Source organism: Branchiostoma belcheri, unplaced genomic scaffold (genome assembly GCF_001625305.1).
Source record: "Branchiostoma belcheri isolate BF01 breed outbred unplaced genomic scaffold, Haploidv18h27 scaffold81, whole genome shotgun sequence".
Lineage (NCBI taxonomy): Eukaryota > Metazoa > Chordata > Leptocardii > Amphioxiformes > Branchiostomatidae > Branchiostoma > Branchiostoma belcheri.
Window position 1 is genome coordinate 224584 of NW_017804476.1, and position 7926 is coordinate 232509.

The window sequence follows — 7926 nt, forward strand, 5'->3', positions numbered from 1 at the left end:
CAACTTTCAGGCTAGCGGGGCAGTCTAACCTGACATCTTCTATGTATGCGCTCTTGTTCTTCACTGACGGATCTGATTGTAGAATCGCTGTCTTCGCAGCCTCATATTGTTCCTCCCTTGTTAGTTTTTTGGTTTGTTTCATGTCTATGTATGAAAAACAAAAATTGAAATTTATTAGCTGGGAAACCATATTGCACTGATACAATGATATGATTTTGCAGTCTCCATCCCTGTCTCTCGAAAGGAAATGAATAATTGGTGATAAGAAAATCAGCACTAATCTTCCTGAGTAAGCTGTGGAGGCGACGTCGGTCTGCCCTCTGCCCAGGCCCGCATCTGCTCTTCTGGCCAAATTGTGCTGATGATCCTCTTTTTGTTTGTTTCTTGGACTTTGTTTGTTTGTTTGTTTATTGGTTCGCATATATTTAGTAACTGTTTGTTTGTTTATTGGTTCGCATATATTTAGTAACAGTAAAATGAAAATGTTACTGACAATAAAATAAAATGCTGGGGAAAGATATGAAGCCATAGTGGCTTGTCTGGGATCTTCCCCGACAAAATTAATTAACAACTGAAATAATGCTAACAAATCAAATGATAATAATAAATAACAATAGGTAATTAATAAATTTGATCAATATGATCAAAATGATAATAGTAACAAAACAAATAGTAACATGAATAACAAAAGTGATTGATAAATAACGCTAATTAGAAATGATATGTAAAAAACTATAACTTTAACGTTAACAGAACTTTAACTGTCAATACAGACATTGGCAGAATTGAAGCAATAACTCAAGAAAATAAATAGAAATTTTAAAGAGAAACGGAAATTCAAACTTATACAGATGAAATCAAAGTAATAAGAAATCAAATGTCGGTGGAAAAGAAAAGTAGGTGATTTTTAAGATTTCGTTTAAAGCTAATTATTGATGTTAAACATTTTAGGTGGAGCGGGAGATTATTCAAGTAGTTATACATTTATATTTTACACTCATTTGGGCTAAGGACGTTCTAACTAGGGGGATATGGAAATGGGCACTTTGTCGAGTTTGGTAAGTATGAAAATGGGAATTAAGATTTAGAAGACCATTAAATGTGTCTGGAAGAGAACAAGTAAGGAATTTAAACGTAAATAACATCAGATGAAGTTTGTTTATGTCAAGAATATTCAAAATATTAAGTTTTGTAAACAAAGGTGCAGAATGTGCGTGGAAGCTGGCGCCGGTGGCTGAACGAACAAATCTTTTTTGGAGTAATACTAGGGGCTGTAGTGTGGTTTTGTAGGCGCATCCCCAGACTATATTCCCGTAGGTTAGATATGGGTATATTAAGCTATTGTATATGGTAATAATGGTTTTTTGAGTAAGAAGATGTTTAATTTTTCCAATAATACCGATAGTTTTTGAAATTTTTTATACCTAACATAGTTATATGTGGTTTCCAGGTCAATCGTTCATCAATGATTATACCTAAGAATTTGGCTTGACTCTCTTGAGAAAGGGTCACATTTTTTAGAAAGATTTTGGCGCTTCTATTGTAGGTTTTATTTCTATTACAGAAAATAAGGTAGTATGTCTTCTTAACATTGACTGATAATTTATTTGCCTCAAACCACGATATAACCTTTTTCAATTCTTCGTTAGCCAGGTTTACTAGCGTATCAAAATTCGAGTTTGAAAGAAAAAGATTTAAGTTCAATTCAGGTCAAGCTGGAGGTCACTTCTTGAGCCGCGAGCTCGTTCAAAACGATCGGGGTGGCCCGGAAGTGGTTTTTGATGTTACAGCCTTGTATGTACTAGTGATTTACAGAAATGTTCCCGACCAAGAAAGCATAAATCGTAGAGAATACATACGTTCAATATAACGTTCAATCAGCCTTGGTTCAGTGGCGCTTTTCTACTAGATACTGATCAATATTTGAGGTGGAGTGAAACTTTGCGTTGGAAATTCTTGAGCAGTATATGATTTTATTAATTTTTTCTAATTTCTTCTAATTTTCAACTCAAGGACGTTAGAGAGAAACCCTGGGATATGTTTTCTTTTTCAGAGACGTCCTTGCCAGAAAATTCTGTTCTCTTCTTTATTCTCTGTTGTTTAGTGATGTTCATTTGCTTAAAAAGCGTTTGACTCTCTAAAAACTTTTCAAAGGTACAAAAAAAGGTACAATTAACATTTAAATATACAAAGTTGACATATCTGTGCGCCGTAGTCCCCACACCCCAAGACATTAAAATGTTAAATTAAATGCTAACAGAGATATTTGAAAGATAAGATTACATGGTAACCTCCTATATCTCATTGGCGGAAAAACATCCGCCAATTAGAGCTAGGAGGGGAAATTTAGGTAGTATTTGGACTTCTATATCTAATTGACTGTTAGAAACAGTCAAGCAGAGCTAGAACTAGTAGAAGCGCTTGGTATCTCCAATGTAAACCTGAGTGAGTTGCATCGTTTTAAAGTTGTACATAGAGGGTAACATTGAGGAGCCTCTAAGAATAAAGTGCAGTTTAGCATTATCTGACATATTATTAAGGTTGACAAGATGACCGAGTAAATCTGCAAGATTGCCAAAAACTTGAAAAAGTTCCGATCTCTCATGATTGTATAATGGACAATGTAACATGAAATGCATGACAGATTCGCAACGACATCCGACGACATAATAATGTTCGGCTGTATTTTGGACAACACGCGTTCGTCGTGTCGAGTTGAGTTCCGTCAGGATCCTTGTTAATCACACACACGACAGACGGAACACCCCAGCAACAAAACTCCCGACATCCCGACCTTTATTCCCTTTCACTTTCCCTTTCATACCCTTTGACCTTTTGGCTCCCCCGTGACTCACTTTCTATGGGAAGGTCGTCCCCGGCAGCGAAAAGGGAGAGTTTGTCGACAATTGGTACAAAGGAAGGAGGGATGATGAGATATAATGAGGACAATAGGGACGATGGAGGTTTTTTGTACGTGGCAAATATGGTGTGGCTGGGTGGATGAGTTTAGACTGTGTTGGTGGTCGTTTTTGTCTCCTTTTAGCACCCATAAATATCAATTATGCTGCAGGAAGCTAAATTTTGAAGACTTAAACGGAGGAAAGAAACGGAGTAAAAATATACATACTGAATAGAAATTATCCTAATCTGGATGAAATAAACATTTTAATCGCAATAGCTCGGACTCTCAATTGTAGACAAAAAATTCAACCTATCATGTGGCACTAAAGACATTGTAATGCCCTTGATGTTCTGTACCTCTATATTGCATCGCCTTCCAGGCGAAGGTGATTAGGAAACGCCTGATGCCATCACTCTGCACTGACGGTGACAGTTTTACTAACCGGGCAAGAGCGCCCTCAAGCAGCTGCTATTAGCGGTACAGTTACCTGCAATGTAGTTGCTATGCTTTTCAGACTCATCGCACGAGGGCGCTTCTACACTGCCATTTTCACGGATCCGTTCCTGTCTGTCGAGTACTAAGTAACACCAAGGGAGAGTTGAAACTCCCTGGTAACATTAATCTAGATGTACACATGGTCAAACAAACCTCACATTTCTTGTGCTGCTCACTACTTTCACGGTAAATCCTCGAGAATAATATGTACTTTTCATACATGATCTTTAATATTTGCGTCGTCACTCCTGCTCTGCTAGGTTTTGATTGACACAAATTCCATAATAACACGTACAGCATGAAGCTGTGATCAATATGAGTAAAGGATTCAATAAACAGCAATGTCACTGTCCCCAGTCGTTCTTTTCTGTTTTCTTTTCCTTTTTTTTTTCACATGTTCTGTTGTCCTAGGAGTCAAGACCCTTGGCACTAGCCTCTACCAGGCACCGCGGATCGCTGGAAAAATAGTAGAAATTGGCCGAAATAAAGGGATAGTATACAAGAGAAGATCCAGGGCCATAGAAGCTCCAATTTGCGACCCACGGAAATTTGGAGCTTCTATGGCCCTGGATCTTCTCTGGTTTATTCGGCCAATTTCTACTATTTCCAGCGAATTTCTACTATTTCCAGCGACCCGCAGTGCCTGGTAGAGGCTACCTTGGCACAGTGCTCTTCCATTCCCCCACGGATTACTACCGTCCCACAAGCTAATGGAAATAAATTGGGTGTCCACTGTGGTGACCGCGGCGCCCCTTTGATAGGGGGTGGAGCACCCCAGAGGCGCCTTTCCATCGCAGGGCACAGGTCCCTCCGCGCACGTTAAAAAATACCTGGGATATCCCCTCTTGGATATGTAGTTCAGAAAACAGCGACATCAACAACAACACAAAGTAGACACCCACTGAAACATTCTCGTTTTGGAATGTGAATGTCAATAATTTGTCAACAAAGGAGTAAGAAAGGCCAAGGACGATAGAACGTCCGTGAAAAGGCTAAAGGAAAGGAAAATAAAGAGATGGAAACCAAAAAGACAGACGGGGAGAGAAAGGAATAGAGGAAGAAAAACGTAGTTGTTTTCCTTCCTTCCTCGTAGTATTATTGTACAGAAGAAACCAGATTTCCAACAAAAGCTTTAATATCTTTTGGGTCAGCATAAAATACGTTTATCCTACCAGGGGTGGTTAAAAGACTTAAAAGGGTTAAAAAAAGCACATTGATTTATCCCAGACTCCTCCCACGGTCATTGTCCCCTTAACAGTTCAGCAACCTTATAGTTCTACTTCTTCAAGCAGAAATGCAGACTTTGAAAACGCCCAGAAAGTCTTGCACAACAATCTATGCATCTGCTTGAACACACTCACCGAGCACTTGCATCACAAAGCTTAGTAGCTATTCATATCTCTATACACATCATAATATCTCGTCTGTACATTTGATGATAATGTCATGATACAAATATCGAACCAACTTCACATTGGAAATGATAACAATAATAGTTGACTATAAAAATGAGTATAAAATAAACTGAACCAAGAATCCCCAATGTTTTAATGTTGCTTCTGATATAACTATTGTATTGTTGGGTTTTATTTCTTTGTAGTGTATGCAATGGGGTATGAAATGCTCCACAATTTGGGGGACTTTTTTTGTACAATGGAAAGGTGCATAAAGATGGGAGACATTTTGGTGACTATGTAAGACCACTCCGTCTACTAGCTAACTAACTGACGAACCGACGCTGGGATCCCGCCAAAGGTTCTAGCCATCCTGTCACCAAATTCTGAGCCGGACCTCAGAATGTGCCATCCCCCTGCCGTACATCCCGACTGTGTGCACTGCGGACACCCCGGCATCTCACGACCGGGCGCTAATGCCTGTACCCGGACAGAGGATACCGGTTCAACATTTCTCCTGTAGGGGCACGGTCAACAGGATTGACATGCCGATATTTTACCACGAAAGGGAAGGCAAGGATTCATTCGGTGGGAAACTAAGTCTTCACAAACAAACAGCGAGATTGTCCTTTAAAAAAATGGCAAACGCAGATAGCTGGGGCAAGTCCTTGAATGGAGTGAAGGTTTGCAAAAGCTTCAAGCAGATACGTAACGTTTTGTACGATCGGTAGGGGCACGGTCAACAGGATTGACATGCCGATATTTCACCACGAAAGGGAAGGCAAGGATTCATTCGGTGAGAAACGAAGTCTTCACAAACAAACAGCGAGATTGTCTTGGGAAAAAATGGCAAACGCAGATAGCTGGATGGAGTGAAGGTTTGCAAAGCTTGTTTTGTACGATCGTTATGACTGAGATATGTAGTATGAAAACACAAAAAGACGTACTAAAAAGGGACAAAACATCACACTTTGGGAGACATTGAATTGTCGCAGTTGAATAGTCACTACATCAATTATAAGCAGCGAAAAACAGGTTGAAATTACTTGTTGGTTAGTTCAAGGTTGTTCTTTTTCGGAACAAGTCCAATCATTGTCCAACTGTGATGTTAATTAGTTTATCTTACAGTAAATTCCGTCAGGAAAGAAAGTCAGGAAAGAAAGGTTTCCACACAGTACAACTGAACAACAACAACAGGAAAGTTTACAAGTTCCTACATAATTTACAAGTGTCTGTGTGCTCCTAGGATGAGCATTCCACACTCCCGTGGAAAAATGGGGAGGAATTCGTCATGTCGTCTCGCTTGGCTGCATTTCAACACTTATTTACCCGTCGGTAACGAGAGACTCCGCCCATAAACAAGTGGCTGTTCCGGGTAATGTGCTCCCTCCTTACGTGTTGACTTAGGCACGCCCACTTGGCTCCTCCCATCGGGCTTTGATTGACAGATTCTCCAAACGTTCTTGTTACGACATGTACTGTAGTCAGGTGTTACCTCAGACTTCATCTAAGCAAACAGTTTTACAAAGAGTCGAAGAAATAGAACATTCGTTATGTTATTGGAGACTCGTGACTTTGAGCTTTCTGCTGCTGTTGTCTTTGCTACACTACTGTGTTTCCCCTTCATTAGTTACTGTATTTCTCACTGAAAAGATTATTTTCTTCCCTCTACAAACGCTGGAACCAGTCCATCTCACTCACTGTCCAACAATGAAATATTTAGAGCAATGACAACCACGTAAAATTGAAGGATGAAATAATTGCACTCAATTGCAAGCTACGAAATACTAGTAACCTGGACAATGTCATGAAAATTTAAAGGAAAATTTGTGGCACTATATTCATGTCCCCATACAACTTTTAGTCTTCTTATTGTGTAAAATAAATAAGAAAAAAAATCTGCTATCTATTTCTTATGTTTCTTCTGAAATGTTATTGTTGGAGTGGGGACTTTTCCTTCTTTTTGATTTAGCTACACCCCAATTAAAAAACGGACTGTGTTATATGACAGTGTAGTGTTTGATACCGTCAGTAATGAGACGTATTCAGACATGATGTGAAGTATCAGGTTACATGATTCTCCCTCCTGTTGGGAAAGATGGTCTTAAAGGTCACCAGGTCATGACATCTGACCCCTGGGTGCTTAAATCTGTCATACTGGCATTTAAATGTCATTAAGCGGGTTACAGTTAAGTTAAATAGTTCAGGTGTATCATACACGCTTGGGTCAACATGCAGGTACACTTAGCAGTGTTAGAGAAATACCCATATGCAGTCTGCATTTTGAAGAGACATTTTCAAAATTGCAGAAGAAAAATTATTAAAAGCAAGCTGCTATTTTGCAGACTGAAACAATCAGGCTAGGTGTTCAATGGAGCTTTTGTGTTAACTACTGAGTACTGACTCTGTAAATGTACAAGCATTTTTTTCATGTATTTGTCAAATTGCATGTAAAATGTTTGGCAACATGCAATTTTGTATATGCCATGGATTTAGATCCGTACTAGCCTGGGTTCCAAACCCATAGCACAGTGTGATTGGGTTTGGAACCCAGGCTAGATCCGTACTTTTAAGCATGTATTTGCAGAAAGCATTTTTGAATTGCAGAACAAAATTTTGACATTCTGCAACATTGCAGAACACTGAAAAAAAGTATTTCTACCAGTGCATAGTCAGACAGGATACAGCTTCTATTCTGTAACACACAAGGAATGCAAAAGATCTACAATTAAAACTGAGCATTTTTTTTATTTGCAATATCAGCATAACTTATCAGTAAAACAGACAAGTTGTTCAGTATTTTTTCCTCTTGGCACACATTCTATATTATCTTATCATCATGAATAGAATGCTTCATTTCCAGAAGCTTCATTGAAAATGATGCAATAAAAACAGACATTTCCAAAATATGAATAAATAAGGATGTCACAACTCCCCAAACTTTGTACCGAGTAGTGCAATATGTGCAGAGGTGCAGATGAGATAGTTTTGTGAAAATATTTCACATTTTGCAAGTTTTGCACCCAAAACCAGAAATGAGAAGTATTGTCTAACTGAAAACTTGTGGTTAGGCCACACCAATTTAATTTCTTGGTTAACGGATTCGCCCGCTTCATTTTTTTCTGATTTGCAAAT